The sequence below is a fragment of the Sminthopsis crassicaudata genome, chromosome 5 (genome assembly GCF_048593235.1).
Source record: "Sminthopsis crassicaudata isolate SCR6 chromosome 5, ASM4859323v1, whole genome shotgun sequence".
NCBI lineage: Eukaryota > Metazoa > Chordata > Mammalia > Dasyuromorphia > Dasyuridae > Sminthopsis > Sminthopsis crassicaudata.
In genome coordinates, this window is record NC_133621.1 from 79068738 (window position 1) to 79085636 (window position 16899).

Consider the following 16899-nt stretch of genomic DNA (forward strand, 5'->3'; position numbering starts at 1 on the left):
GCCTCTGGGACAAACTGGAAGTGACATTGGTTAATGGCATCAAAGTAGAGATTTCTAAAAGAAAGTGGCCTATGAGACAGCTGCAACATCACACTTCAAACTTTTCAATTCTATCCCCTTTTCCCTCTCCTCTCTTGTCCCTACCGCTTAGGAAAAAGAAAAGAAAAAAAAAGTCCTTTGGATAATCATTCAATATGTAATAAGCTCTAATTTTTTTTCCCCCTAAATAGCCATAAAGAGGGGAAGGATTGAATGTTCTTTCTTATCTGTAAAGCACTCAGCATAATACCTAGCACATAGTAGGCACTTAATAAATATTTGTTCCCTTCTGCACTCCAACCACCCCCAACCCACCCAATCCTTCTGGCCTCGGTTGGAGTTACCTATTGGATGGTGGAACTGACTCCCAGGGAGCACATTGAATCCAACATTTCCTGAGGGAGTAAGGCATAAAACCCTTCCAAACTCCCCCACTGTGGACACCCTCAGAGGAAGAAAGGATGAAACATAAAGCATCTGGAAACAAATGGAATTCTTGCTATAGAAAGCCCACACTAGCACATTCAAAAGAGATTGAGAACACAAAAGAAATAGAAGAATTCAGCTAGTCAGACAGCATTATTTATGCCCTAGAAATAAAGAAATTAACTGCAGATGAGAAGGAAATGCCTTTCTAATCCTCTTAAACTACTCCCTTTTAGTTACTTGGCTGCTTATACTTTGATCTTCAAATTGTGTTTTTTATCCTTTGATCTCTTTATGTCTCTTTAGTAGGTCATCTGACCTTTTTCCTCCCCCATCCCATCTTTCCCTTTTCCTACATTTTGCCACCATTTTCTTTCAATTCCACTTCCTAATATATACTCTCACTTTCCACTTTGTTACCTACAACTTAATCACTCAATACTGAACACCTCTAGTCTTCCCAAGCAGGATCACATCAGTTGCTCCTGAGTATAAATATCAGAATTCAACAATTCCCAAGATGAAGGAACGTCCTCAGCCACTTTGGAGGCAAAGAATTAGCTAGTGTTCCTACTAAGTAGTATATATTCTGTGCTTTGTTGAGGAAAGTATATATATTCTTTAAGTTTTAGATAAAAAGTAGATTAGCCTAATCTAAGAGATTGGGAGTCATGAAGACCCTCATTCTTACTCTAATCACTTACTGTAACCTGATCAACTCTCCTCCCAAGTCTCTGTTTTACAATCTCTAAAATGGAAAGAATTACAACCTCCTACTTCTCAGAATCACCTAAAGGATCAAATGAAATATGTAAAAAAAATGTCAGTTGATACTAATCAGGGTAATGATTTTGTACCAATTAATCAATCAAAAAAACCATCATTTGTTAAATCCCACTATTTGCCAGACACTTTGTGCTAAGTGCTGAATGTACAAAAACAGGCCCTCAGAGAGCCTACAATTTAATAGGGGAGACAATATGCAAAGAAATCTATACAAAGTAAGATTTATAGGGGATAACTGGGAAATGATTAAGGAAGTATTAGGAGGGTTTGAAGTGGGATTTTTTAAAAACCAGGGAGATCAATAATCTAAGTCAAGGAGGAAGAGCATTCCAGACATGGGTTACAGTCAGAGGAAATGCTTGGACCAGAGAAATGGAGTGTCTTTTTAACTCAGTCAGGAGTCTTCAAGTCCTCATGAAACTCAATTATGCCTTTGTTTCCTCAAATGATTGTTTACATTCTATATGAGGAGATGGGGAGGTGACCATATCTTATGTGAAGAACTATGATTACCAGCTAGGTGGTATAAGTGGATAGAGTACTGAACTTGGAACCTGAAAGAACTGAATTATTGTTTTATTGATTATCTAACATCCAGATTTAAGAAAGAAATGGACAAAATGCTAGTGTAACATATTAAATTTAAAAGTATACATACTATGCATACGGGAGAGTTGATAATTAACCATCTATTAACACACACCAGCCTGGAGAGTTCATGTAATCTAGGGCTTTTAAACCATTTTCCATTTGCCATTCCTTTCCCTCAGGTATATAAATTAGGTATACCAATCAATCAATGATCAATTATGATAACAAATCATAAATTTGCAATCCCCTCCTTCAGTTATGCAATCTCCACTTTAAGAAGCTTTGATCTAGTCCATTCTTCAACTTGTAAACAAGACTGTGACTGAACTATCCTGAATCAATCATCCAATCTGTGTCTAAGAATCTTGATGAAAAGAGACCCTTCTTGCCAAGATGCTCACAGATTTATATGCAGAAGAGTCTGACATTTAAATCACTTCTGCTGCACTTTAAACCCATCCTCTCTTGTCTCAGTCTAAGAGGATAAAAAAAGAAAACAACCACTTACCCCTACTTTCTTATAGTAGCGTAATCCTTTTGAAGGATGTGGCTAAATCTCTTACTTAGGAGTTCTGCTGAGAATGTGGGATAAGTAATTCTGAATTGCTTAGAGTGCTAACCCCCAACCCAAATCTATTTTCAGCTCTTTCTTTAATTTGAGCCTTCTCCATAATAAAGCCACTGAAAACTGTTTATTTAGAATCCCAAGATACGAATGAAATAGAATCATAACAACAATAATGCATGTTTATGAAGCAGTAAAAAAGTGTTTACAAAGCTTTTTCTTCAAATACATTTACAAGTCTTATCAATGTTGCTTCTACAACACATCTCATTTTTGTCCCCTTCTTGTCACTACTTAAGTTGCATCCCTCATCATCCCTTCTAGCCTGGACCGTTATACAAGTCTCCTATTGCTTGCTGTCTTTTCCCACTCTGCCGCATCTTCTATTTAACTGCCAAATGATATTCCTAAATCACAAGTCTGACCATTTTGTTGCTCTTGTGGCTCCCTATTGTAAATACAGACTTATAAAGTCCTCCAAAACTGGCTTCTGGTCTACCTTTCCTACCTGCCCTCTGGCTATACCCAAAATGACCCATTTTTCCATTCTGCAAGCAGAACATTCCATCTCCTGTTCTTGGCTTTGCATGCCTACCTAGAAATTCACTTCCTCTTAACTTCTGAAGGCTTTCTATAAGCTCAGCTCATGTGCTATCTGCTAAAGGAAGTCTAATCTGATTTTCTTCCCCTTCCCTATTTACCAGAACTCTCTTCCTCCTGAAATTACTTGGCACCTTCTTTGAATCTACTTTGTACTTAGTTTTCTGTGTACAGTATGGTATAGGAAGAAAGGTTCTGTCCTACAATGGTTATGGTGCTGATTTCCAACCTAGAAAAGCTGGTTCAAATCCCACCTCTGACACTTAATAGCTTTGAAACTCTGGGTCCATTTCTCAAACTCCCCAAGCCTCAGCTTCCTCATCTGAAAAATGGGAGTAAAAGTGAAACTTATGGATTTTGTTGTTTCCAGTAAAAGAATGTAAGCTCCTTCAAGGCAGAGACTATTTTGCTGTTTGTTTTTATGTTCACAGCACATAACCTTATATACTATGTCCCTATATAACCTCTTTATCCTGAACTAAACTGCCACTTACTACTTCATTAACAAATTCCATGTTTTCCCACCTCCATGACTTGGTGCATACTCTTTTCTCTGTCCACAGGGTTCTTCCTTGCCAATTCAACTCCACATTTTTTTTTCCTTCAATAATATTTTATTTTTTTAAATACATGTAAAGATAGTTTTCAACATTCATTTTTCTAAGACTCTGTGTTCCAAATTTGTCTTCCTTCCTCCCTTATTTTTCCCCTCCCCAAGACATCAAGCAATCTGATATAGGTTAAATATGTGCAATCCTTTTAAACATATTTCCATATTTGTGCAAAAAAAAATCAGAGCAAAGGGGAAAAAACCATATGAAAAAAAAAAACAAACAAAAAAGATTAAAAAAAACCCTATGCTTCAATCAACATTCAGTCTCCATAGTTCTCTCTTTGGATGAAGATGGCATTTAGTATCCCAAGTCTATTGGAACCTTGAATCATGACATTTTTGAGTGAAGACAAGTCTTTCAGAGTTGATCATCACATAATCTTATTGTTGCTGTATACAATGATCTCCTGGTTCTGCTCATTTCACTTAGAATCAGTTCACGTAATTCTTTCCAGGCCTTTCTGAAATCAACCTGCTCATCATTTCTTATAAAACAATAAAATTACATTACATCCAAATACCATAATTTATTCATTCCTCAACTGATGGGCATCCATCCACTCAGTCTCCGGTTCCTTGCCACTACCAAAACATTCTTGCACATGTTTGCACACACTGCACACATTCTTTTTCCCTTTTTTATGACTTCTTTGGGATACAGATCCCAATAGTAACACTACTGGATCAAAGGGGATGCACAGTTTTATAGTTCTTTGGACATAGTTCCAAATTGCTCTCCAAAATGGCTGGATCCATTCACAACTCCACCTACAATGCATTAGTGTCCTGGTTTTCCCACATCTCCTTCAACATTTATCATTATCTCTTCCTGTCATCTTAATCAATCTGACAGGTATAAGGTGATACCTCTGATCAACTCCACTTCTTAAAACTGTAGTTATCCTTCAAACCTTAGTTTCAATGTTCAATTATCCATGAAGTCACAGCAGATTTCCTCAATATGAAAGTAACGCTTGCCTCTTCTAAACTCTTGTATACTCAACTGCCCCTGAAGCTTCCTACCTGTGTGACCTCAGATAAGTTGTTTGATCTCTTTAGGTCTCAATTCCACCATTTTTAAAATGAGGGAATTGGGCAAAATGGACTTTGAGGTTTTTTCTAGATCTGTATTTTGTCCTCTCCTGCCATATATCACATTCTGACATAGATATATTTATATGTATGCTACATCTCTATTCTTAGTTCATTAGGTCAGGATAGCATATTATTAATTCATCCTCATCTAATGTTAGGACTCAGTTAACATTTAGTGGGAGGAAAAAGAAAGGAGAAAAGAAGCAAAGGGAAGAGAATGATAACAGAGGAAGAGATCAAGGTTAATTTTTGTTGTTGAATCATTTTTTAATAATTACCTACTCTTCATGATCCATTTTTTTGGCAAAGATACTAAAATGGTTTGCCTTTTTCTTCTTCGGCTCATTTTTTTTAGTTTGCTCTCTCTCTATTTATTTATATTAAAGCTTTTTACTTTTCAAAACATGTGCGTGAACAATTCTTCAACATTAGTTCCAGCTCATTTTATGAATGAGGAAACTGAGGCAGACAGGATTAAGTGACTTGCCCAGGGTCATAGTAAGAGAGTTTGGAGGTTTATTAATCTGGTCCAAAATAAGATTCATATGGGTCAGAGAAGGAGAATCTATGGAGAACCTAGAGAGTGTTCTGATACTATTAGGGATTATAGAGCCTAAAATAAATCTGACACACTTAATAGAGGAAATCAAGTTTGCTAAGTTGGCCTTTTTTCACCCCATTGATTTTCTGAGTTAGACAATTTTTATATCATTTTGAGATTGTTTGTTCATTAAAGTTTGCTTCATTTCATTCCCCCCTTTTGCCATTTGCCCAAACTTGTCTTTCTTATTCTGTCACTTTGTGCCATTCAAGGGTTCCATATCACCTGCCCTAAAGAAGAGTGCCACTGTTCCCTCCCCTTGCTTCTTGGATATAGGCCAGAATTGCGAATGACTGATCTCTCCTAGCCAAGAAATCTCCTGGTCATCCCTGAGTTTTTCCTCACAAAGCAAGTTTTTCTTCTCATTTTTAAAATGAACTAAAACTAGATTTCTAACTCTGCCTGAAGTTTAATAACAACAATGTCAAATGATTTTGTTAAGTGCCTGGAACCCAAGTCAGACACCTTCTCAGGCAGCTATTTCGCTGCTGTCTGGACTTCTTATTAGAGCCTGATTTAACTTCACTAAATTAATTGCTGTAGACCTATTTGCCTGCTTCTTCCTTCAGGCATTGCCAGGCGGTGCCAAACTTTGCTGTCAGAATTCTATGAATAGACAACACTTCTCCTGTCCAAAGAGACTTCTGGTAAAATGTCACTCTTCCTTTAATATTTGTCTTCCCACTCAAAAGCTTCATTCTATCCCCTCTCTGCTTCCTCTTCCTCTCTTTCAGAGGAAGAGTCCCCCTTCCTACCTTTCATTCTTAGTAATCCCTTTCATTCTCTCACTTTATCAAATGCTTAGAAAGAAAAATTACAAGAATTATTCCTTGGCACGTGGAAAGCGCCTAATATTTTTTCCATTCATTTGTTTACTACTGGAGGAACTGAAAGTCACTCATATTGACATACCAGTTATATTACACCAGAAATACTATCCTGTCTTATATATGTATGATACTCCTTTTCGATTAATCAGCATTATCCATGAAACTATTGTCTTTGCTTTGTACTGGAAGAAAAATGGCCTCTCGATTCCTATAGACTTGGGATGGAAAGAGCCATCTGCATCCAGAGAGAGAGAACTATGGAGATTGAATATTGATCAAAGCATAGTATTTTCACTTTTGTTGTTGTTTGTTTTCTTTTTTTTCTTTCTTGTGTTTTTTTCTTTCAATCTGGCTCTTCTTGTGCAACATTACAAATATGGAAATATGTTTAGAAGAATTACACATGTTTAATCTATATTGGATTGCTTGCTGTCTTGGGAAGAGAGGAAGAAGGGAGAGAAGAAAGGAGAAAAAATTGGAATACAAGGTTTTGCCAAGGTGAATGTTGAAAGCTATCTTTATATACATATATATATATATATATATATATATGGAAAAAATAAAATGCTATTGGGAGAAAAAAAAAAACTTTGATAAATGCTTCTTGACTTGACTTGGAAAAAAACAGGCAAGCTATACATAAAAGAGACTTGCAGTTTCATATGCAATCTTATTTGTCCATATTACTTTGCACAGTTAAATGTTCAATTTATATGCTGTTTTTAAAATTCAGAATAAACACTATTTAAACTTAAAGCAGTGATTCCACCTTTCATTATACCCTTCTCTGGCACTCATCCTCCACCTCATCTTTCCTATTTGTAGATCAGAAAGGTTCCTATTAAAAAATGTCTTGACATTCACATTTATATAGGCTTAACAGCAACAAACTTTATCTATAGTATGAAGAACAGTTTAGCTATGTAGAGAGGCTAATCATCAACAGATAGACCCCCTAGGCCATAAAGTCTTTGGACATATTTGTAAAGCCCTTAGCACAGTGCCTGGTACAAAGTAGGCACTTAAAAGATTCTTATTTATTTACCTTCCTATGAAAGAGAAAAAAATAAGAAAAAAGGGGCTTCCCTTCAACTTCCACAGGAAGAGCAGCAGAGAGGGCTAAAAAAACATAAAATTTTTAGACCTTTCATAAACCTTAATGCAATTACAACTGTTCTAGCCCAACCTATTTAAACAGGTTGTTGACTCTAAAAAATAGGAAAGGGATGAAAGTAAAGACATCACCTCTGATTATCAACACATCAAAGAAGCCAAAAGACCACAGGACCTGAGTTAGGCAGGAAACATTGCTTTCCTTGACAAGTGGAGAGATATGGGCAGCCAAAGACAAAAGGAGTTTACATTCCAATTTCATCTACAAAGCATTTTGAGGAAGATAATAGAAACTTTTAAACATGATGGCTTTACAAAACAGTGACGAATAGAAGAGAGAAAAATGAATAAGCAGAAATCTTGGCATGAAACCCAAGGAAGGGGAAGAATCCCAGGAGCATTTAGAGATTAAACTGGAAGAAGGACAACAAGTAGACAAAACATTGAACCTATAAGCTGGCATTTCTAAAATAATATGTTCTCATTGTCAAGGACACTAGAGTCACTATTTTAGGACTAGCCAAATTTGAACATCCCAGTATCTGAAGTACTATATAAACAGAAATATAAATTATATTTCAGAAAATGAAATAAGGGAAAATAACTAAATGTGACCAAATACAAACAAAAAAGATTCATGCTATTTTTAAAGGTATTTGGAAATTGATTTTCAAAAAAATCTCAAAGGGGAGAATATTCTAAAAGAATGTAAAAGATGCTGTTAATAACACAAAAAGTAACCAAAAACCCATAAGTAGCTATCAAATAACATGGATTCTTTTTCATCTCTATAAGATCATATAATGTATGAGATCTATAAGATCTCTATAATCAAAAGAGAATAGCATTATGCAGAAGAAAATTCAAGTGGAAAAAGAATGAATATGGCCAAAATTGTGACATTTAGATGAGCCGCCATTGATTGTCTGTCTGTCTGTATGTAATATTTTAGACAAGAAGTACAAATGAAAAATAAGATAAGCCCAGAATTGAAGAAGGCAATGACCTATATTCCATTTGGGAAATTAGTCCTTTCTCTCTGTTCCGTAACATAAAAATACAATTTGATAGCATTTATATTATCCCAGAGGTGATATATGGCTGCAACTCATAGAGCACAACTATGGTAAGCCAGGCCTAAATAAGGCATGTCTGTGATGATTAGAGTTGAAATAATGAAATGTGACAAATGTAGGTGATCTAGTGGTTAACAAAAGGTTTATTTAACTATAGAGGTAGAAGATATTTAGTAAATATCAGTAAATTCAGCTGAGGAAAACTTTCCAGCCTCTCTATTGGCCATGAGAGAATAGCTCCAGATTCACTATGGACTGATCCCTCATCAGTGACTTTCATAAGAGAAAGATCCAAACCTTAGCCCCTTTAGACCAATTGAATATCAAGAACAACTTCAATCCTAAAAAAGAAAAAAAGGAAAAAAAAAAAAAAAGGGTGTGTTTGTTTCAATACCTTTCAAGGAAAAATTAACCTAGCCTAAATGGTGTAGGACCTTGGGAAAAACTAGACCAGATTGTGTTACAGAGAGACTAATCGATGTTGCTGTCAGTGATCTCAAAATGAAAGCTTCAGTTAACTAAGGCAGAGTGGAAAGATAAAAGATGGAAGCAAATAATCTGCAACACAGACACAATAATTCTGTATAAGGAAAGGCATAAAAGCCATTACTGAAGACGCTTGTTTCTGGGAATGAGGTCAATTGTTCATGTAGAGAGAACAAGGGATAGCAGATTTGAGTCTGAGCATTGTACTGGTCTTCTTAAAACTATTAAAAAAGAGAGGATTTGTAGAGAGACAAAAAATCAAGTTGGATGAAAAGGCAGGGACCTTTTAGTGACAGGTACCAATGTAGGAAATGCCTTTGTCAAAGGATGGCTGAGTCATTGAGGTGAAACTTAAATGTGTAGCACTGTTAGACATTAAAAGGGATCTCACTGATTTGGAGGTTCCCTCCCATGTCCCATGAGTTGTCCATATTCTCATCACTCAAGCAGTTATTGTAAACACGCATTTATTAAGCACTTACTATGTGCCAAGCAGGAGCGATCAGGTGGCTCAGTGGAAAGATGGCTGGTCCTGAAATCAGGAGGACTCATCTTCCTAAGCTCAAATATGGCTTTAACTACTTAATAGCTGTGTGATTCTGCTCAAATCACTTAACTTTATTAGTCTTAATTTCTTCATCTGGAAAATGAGTTGGAGAAGAAAATGGCAAACCAGTCCAGTATCTGCCAAGAAAAGCCCAAATGGAAGAGTAAGACAAGACTGAAACAAGACTGAACAGCAACCCAAAATGTTTAGCAGTGGAGATATAAACAAAGGTACAAAACAATCCATGGCCCCCAGGAGAGGGCTTCTTCTGAAGGAGACAACATGTAAATAACTAAGCAGGTAGATGTAGAAGATACATGCAGATGGGATGATGTTTATCAGACTAATGGGATGATCCCACCTAACATTGGAGCCCTTCCTCTCTTTTTTCCCTCTTGTTCCCTTCTCCCCACCGTCAACATTTGACTGTCATCTTTTTCTTCTAGAATACACAATTCCTTGATGAAATCAAGTCAGAAAAGGCAGGGGAAAAAACTGAATAAAAATAAAAAATGTTGGGGGTGAGGAGAATTAAGATTAAGAATGGCTAAAGAGACTTCCCTCGGTCATAACCATTAGCAAATTTTATAAGCTACAGAGGCTAGATAAAAAACTCCAATAAACCAGCAAAGTGAGCAAATATCTGCCATGGGATGGTTAGGAATTAGTGTAAGAGATCAGGGTGGTTGTGCTATGTAAGAAACAGTGCTTTGCCCAGCTAAAAGTTCTCCAGGCTTTGAATTTCCCCAAGTGCTGCTTTGTCTCCATCCCATGGATTTCAGTGTGCTGTCTCATTGTTATTATTCTCTTTATTGAAATATTTATTCTGCGATTTGTTCTTTGACCCTCTCATTCTTTGGAATTCGATTGTTTATTTACCAATTAATTTTTTTACTTGTTTCCACAGCCTTTTTTGGAATTTTTATTTCATTATGTTCTGAAAAAGATGTATTTAATGTTTTGGGTTTTTTTTGGCAAAACTCTTCTGAGCCCCTCAAATTCTAGTACTTCTCCTTCCCACCAGCAATCCCCAAATCCTGATGTTTACTTTGCATGCATCTGATATTTACTTCTATGTATACCCGATGTTTCTTCCTTACCCCACAAACCTTGGCAAGGAGAGAGGCGATGTCATTTTCCTCCCCATTAGACTGTGAACTCCTTGAAAGCAGGACTGTTTTTTGCCTTTCTCTAAATTCTGAGCACTTAACACAGTGCCTGACACGTAGCAGGTGTTTCATAAATGTTTATTAACTCATTTTCTTTTATATCCTCAATGCCGCTGACATTTAGCAGACACCAAACAAAGGGTGATTGATTGATTGATTGGTGAATAAATGTGAATGATTATATACTTAGTTCACAGCTATGTTGTGAGGAAACTGTTTTGCAAATATTAAAGGACTATATAATGCTTCAGACTTACATAACACTACAGCATTTGAATTATTATCCTTATAATGATTAAAAAACATAATAAAGCCGTAAGTTATAAATCAAAGATCAGTCGTCCTGTGTACATAGCATGGAAAGAAAGGTCAGATGGCCGGTCTGTCGGCCCCTCCCAGGGACTCGATTAATAGCAGTGCTGGAGGAGGAAAGATCTCATGAATCATATGCAATTTTGTACTTGACTAATTAGTTTACATTCCCCATATTAGTTCTGTAGGACCAAAGATTATGGAGCGAGCTAAGTGCTTCAGACTTTATCATACTTGGTTTGTCCAGATTAATCAAGGAAATAATCTCCACTAATAAAGGCTGGACATTAGCAATCCTAGGTTAAGAGGATTTCCGGTTACTTTATTTTAATGCCCTTTACATATTGCCAGAAAAGAAAACTATGGGAGAAAACAACCACAAATCCCATAAATCTCAAGACTTCCTTCAGGAACCTTCCCTGCTTCTGTTACTCACAGGCTCACTCCTCCTCACTCTAAATGTCCACCCCTAGGAGACCTTATCTCCCAGGACACACCACACTTACGTGCCCATCCCAATGACCACCTCTGTGAGTAAGCAATTAGGTGCGCTATCTCTGCACAAACACCCACTGGGGCTCTCCTATCAGCAACCAGCTGGGTGCAGCCCACTCAGAATGCAGGGGACTCTTCTTAGGATTGATAGAATTGTTGTTTCCAAAATCTTAGATTAAGCGTCTTCCTCCATCAGACTGTTCCAACATAAGTTACTTTTCTTGGAATCTCGTATGATGAACCCAACTGGAACAAAGGTGTGGCTTTTGGAGTCCGGTGGAGACCTGTGACTAAGCAGGTAACATAATTGTATATTCTGTGGTTCCAATATTGTCATTTGCTTAACCCAACATCTTTAAGCGGCTCATTGGCTAGATCCCTCCTGTTAGAGTAAATGGAAACGTGGGGGAAAGCACAGGAAGGATAAAACTCCTGGTCATGTTTTAACAGAGACTGCCACAGGTACAGGAGCAGGAAGTCAACTGGAGTTAATTATGGGCCATTGAGGAGGATGAAGAAATAGCTGTGTGCTTTTGTGGGGGCAGGATGGAAAGAATGACTCCTAGTCGGTCTGCCTACAGGCTGTGTGTGTGTAGCCTGTGTTTCTACATGACACTAGCTTCACTGCAGAGTGAAAAGCGTTTTACTGAATTAAACCTTCAGAAGGACTTCAAGCCATATGGCTGGAAAATGTCCAAACAGCCAGCAGAGGTAGAGTGAAGTACAACTCAGAAAGAGAACTGAAAGCTGGGGCTGCTCGTCGCTTTCCTCCTTGCTTCAGTTTTTCAAAGAATCATTTGAAACCAGTGGAGTTTCAAGTTATTCCTGTTAGTAGGAGGGTGTTTTCTTTACCTGTTTATTTCCTCCTGCAGCTTACCTCAGTAAGCATTAAGCTCTCTGGTTTTTGCAGCAGGTTGGCAAGGCTTCCCATCCAAGGGGTAAGTAAATAAAAGTAACCAGTCCTGGCCAACAATAAAGGCATGCAGCTGAGGTTAGGGTTGCCTGGCTTAGAAAGTATTTTATTGAAAAGACACACTGACTCAGGGAAAAACTTTCAGTTGCTAATAACAATAGGTATTGGGCATACAGAACTTTTAGAAGCTAATTTTTTTCATTTTTTTTAATAGCACCAAAACAGAAAATCCTTCCATCAAGTCCCAGGTTTCTCTTTTTAGTGTATTTCCAAGAGGGTCAAGTAAATATAGCTTTATGTGCCCCAAATATAAGGATCCAAGATGGAAGAAAAATTGGGGAATGTGAAGGTAGTTGACAAAGCTAGCAATCCGGTAGCCACAGCAGGTCCTATGATTGTGTATTGGCTAGTTTTCTGAGGATTTGCAGAGTGTCCAGAGAGTGATGAAGGGCTACAAGTTCATTCTATAGGAGAACGGGATAATTTATCCAAGAGAAGATTTAGATGATAATTATCTTGTTGCATTTGAAGGGTTGGAAGATTGTTTTGTTTGGCACAGAGAGAGAACCAGGAGCAATGGGTAAAATCTGCAAAGAAACATATTTAGAAAATGCCGGGGAAATCCTTCAATATTTAGAACTACCCAAGTGTAGAAGAAGAAGCTGCTCCCAGAGACTTTCCTCGTTGAAGATCTTTGAGCAGAGGGGAAATGACCACTTGTCAGCATAGAAGTAGCCACATGTCCTCATCACCTTGAACAACTTACATCCAGCCTTTGTACAGATGGTTTAGGTGTTCACTGAGGACCCTTCCAATTCTGGTAATACTGAGTCCAGACAGGTGGAACTGGAGGCAATTGGAGTGCAGAGACCCAGAGTTAAGGGTGGAGACAAGAGAAAGGTAGTGGGGCTTCCTGCCCTCAGTCTCAGTGACTTGTTTTCAGATCCAGACTGAGTTTCTTAGGAAAACAGGGTGAAGAATCCAACCCTTGGGAGGGCTGCTAGCCATATGGCTACACTTATACTCTTTCCATATTCAAGGAGGACTTCTGTTATAGGTGGCTAAGAGAGGAATCGTCTACATTTGCCTTAGGCTGTGTACAAAAAAAAAGCCTTAGGGCTTCTCAGAATTACAGCATAGATTTTCAGAACTTTTGTCTCCCTGAAGCATCAACTACTTTCAGAAATACAGAAGAAAAAAACTCTTCCCTTTTTTATGAAATCTTTAAACTTGAAAATTATATAGTTCGTACTGATTTTATTGCTGGAGAATTGATCATTTAGAAGGTTTTGCTCAGACGAAGCTGAAATCTGCTTCCTAAATTCTACCTATTAGATTTTAAATAACAGTAATAAGTACTCATATTTATATGACACTTTATAGTTGTGTGTTCCTCACTTTTACAGAGGAGTAAACTAAGGCTCAAAGGTATTAAATGACTTGCGGAAGGACCCACAGTTACTATTTGTGTGAAATCTATTGCTGCAATCGTGCCTCTTGGAACCTAGCAGAACAAAACGTGATAATGCTTTAAATAATAAAAGTCAGAGACCTAATCTTCCCTACAATGCTCCCAAGTAAAGAGAAGACCTAGTTCCTACTTGTTAACATAAGCTGCTAATGTTATTCACATGCAATTTTCTTTTTTTATTTTTATAACTTTTTATTGACAAACATATGCATGGGTAATTTTTTACAACATTATCCCTTGCACTCACTTCTGTTCTGACTTTTCCTTTCTCCCTCCACCCCCTCCCCTAGATGGCAGGCAGTCTTATACAGTTCACCTGCAATTTTCATTTTCAGTTTTGTTTTACACCATTTCTTATACCTAAATACTTAGGTCTGTGTAGCTTCCCTTGAACTGACTCTTATTTTCCTATTATTTTTTTTCTCTTGTTATTTATTTCATATTGTCTGCATTGTTCTTTCCTCCTGTGTTACTTATTAAAAATCTTCCTAACATCTTTTAATGGTTTTGTTGAATTCCTTATCTTTGAACTTTCTCTGTCTCAGTTTACCTGTTTCTCCAGTTCTTCCTTTCCTCCCGTATGGTACTCATGCAGACTATTTCTACTGAAACAGACCTAACCTGTCTTCTTTTTTCATATGAACTTATTTCCTCCCTAATGTTTTCTTGTTTCATGTCTGCTTTCTCTTTATTGGATTCCTGTTTCCTCTTTTTAATCACCTAAAATGCATCATTATTTTCCCCCAATTTCTCTTCGAGTTTCTCTTTTGCAACTTGTCTTTTCTCTCATGAGGGGTTGCATGAAATAGTGTAGAATAAGGCAGCTTCAGAGAGATCTGGGTTCAAGTTTCTCCTCTGCTGCATATTAATTGTGTGACTTTAGGGAAATCTCAGCACTTCAGGCGATGCTCTGAGCCTATAATTGAGAGTCTTTGCTGATAGGAATGTATAGAGGGAGTCCATTCTTCCCTAACCCTTCATAATGTCCTTGTATTCAAGTAAGTTGCTTTGTATCACCTTTCTAGGGATTGTTCACTCATCATCTTTCCATCACCGGTACCTGCACAGCTACTAGTATATAGTAGGTGTTTGATAAATGTTTTGTGATTGATCGAAGGAGGAGTGTGGGTAAAGCTATCCAAACCTACAAAATCTCAGGCAGTTGGTCTGAATGTGCCCTTGCTTTCCAAAGGTTAGTTGCTGCCTTGTTTTTATAGAAACTCTTCATAGTCCTTGTTCTCCACCTGAAATGGCATTTCTGACTCTTCATCGTACAAGTACACTTTGTTCAAACTATATTTACTACACGTCCTTATGCAGGTCCCCACTGCATCTCACTCTGTCCCTAAATAAAACCATCTGCCAGTGGTTAGAGTCATCTTCCTTTTGCCCAAGCTCCACTTTACAATATACACCCCATTTTCAAATTCTAAACCTACCTTCCTTTTGCATTGTTGATACTTGATCATTGCCTTGAACATCCAACTCACAAGACACACCAGGTGATTTTCTTCCAAAAACTAATGAACAAATTATTTTGTCTTGCCCCCTGGGCTCAAGATTTCCCTAGTGGTTTAATTTCTCTTGGTATAAAAGCTGACTTGATTCTTGTACATAAACAAACACTCACAAACCTTTTTGTAACTTGTAGCATCCAAAAGAAGTCTGGTTTCCTTCATGTTCCAAAGCTTTCACTAAGTCCTTTTCCCCAGGAATTTGAATAATAATTACTGACATTCATATAGCACTTTAAAGTTTCACAAAAATCCTGTAAGTAGATTGGTGCTGCATATCTTTATGCTTCTCAGCCTATTTAAATCAGGCTCAAATATGGGATCACCATTTGACAGATGGGGAAACCAAGGCTCAGAAGGTTAAATGATTTGCCCATGGTCTGTTAGCTCGTAAGTGTTGGATGTGAGATCTGAACATCTTGCTGAATGCAATTCTAGGCTCCATCTACTTAGGAAGTAAATGACAGTAAATATGGCATATGTTCATACATATTGAATTAATAACCGAGGCCCTTGCTCACATAATGTCTTGCTGGGCATCTGTTCTCATTCTTTGTGTAGTACTTTCTCACCACAAATCTTATGAATGAATCTTCCTGATATCTTCTTCCTCTCATAGAGGATACCCAGATCATCTTTTCATGTGTTTTTTGTGTTTTTCCTCCTATCACCCTTACAGAATAGAAAGTGCATGCAACAGTATTTTTTCCTTTCCCCCATTTTTTAATGATTTTGCCCCAACTCTTCCACTCTCTGTCATCAAACTATTTCAAAGTTCCCATTTGTAACAAACATTTCCTTGGCTGAGGCTCTGTTCATCCCACTTTCCAGCATTATCTGATTCTTGAGCATTATCACTTCCCTCTTTGCTCTTCAAGTTCCAAATTACTTGTACCCACCACATATTCTCAGTGCTGAGCTGGCTTAGCAGGTCATAGAGTTGCCATTTCCTCCCCACTTCTTGCTGCACCTCCCTCTTTTGATTCCAGATCCTAATGTTTCCTCCAACCCAACATAAATTAATCCAATCTAATCAAGCATTCATTTATTTAATCACCATGATTGGAGCCAGTATACAAAAACAAAATAAATAATGACTCCATCTTTCATGGTTCTACTTAAATCCTGTTACTCATACATCCAACTTAAATTCATTTTATCTTTAAATTCTTGCTTGACAGATGAGAAAACTGAGAGAAATTTAATGACATAACCAAAGTAAAGTGATTAGCTAGATGCAGGAACAGGACCAGAATCTGGGAGTCCGTTTTTCCAATGTGTCATATCGTCATGTTTTAGAGTAACCAATTTTGGCTTTCTGGATTTGCTTTAGGAATTTGTCTGTGGTCCTCTTCTTTTATGAAAGTGGGTGAATATTTAATTATTTTAGTGTGTGTGCATATATACATGTATATGTATAAAACATATATCTATAATATTACATAATATATATTACAGATGCATATAATATTATATATAATTATTGTATGCATTATATATAATACATATTTATCATATAGAATGTGGCAATAGAAAGGGATCTCTGAGGTCACCCAGCCCAGTCCATATGTGAACAAAAGTACACTTGCCAAAATCTGATCTAGTTGAATATTTCTATTGATGAACTTGCTACCTAGTTACTTAACCTTGTTACCTA

General features: G+C 37.2%; 1 protein-coding gene across 1 annotated transcript in view; it reads left to right on the forward strand.

Annotated features, from left to right (window-relative positions):
* The first annotated feature begins 11506 nt into the window (after nt 1-11506).
* The window catches only part of LARP4B (La ribonucleoprotein 4B), a 190298-nt gene continuing 184905 nt past the window's right edge, over nt 11507-16899 (forward strand). The window contains exon 1 of the mRNA XM_074267225.1: nt 11507-11642. The gene's annotated coding sequence lies outside the window, so the exon portion shown is untranslated. The remainder of the gene's footprint in view (nt 11643-16899) is intronic.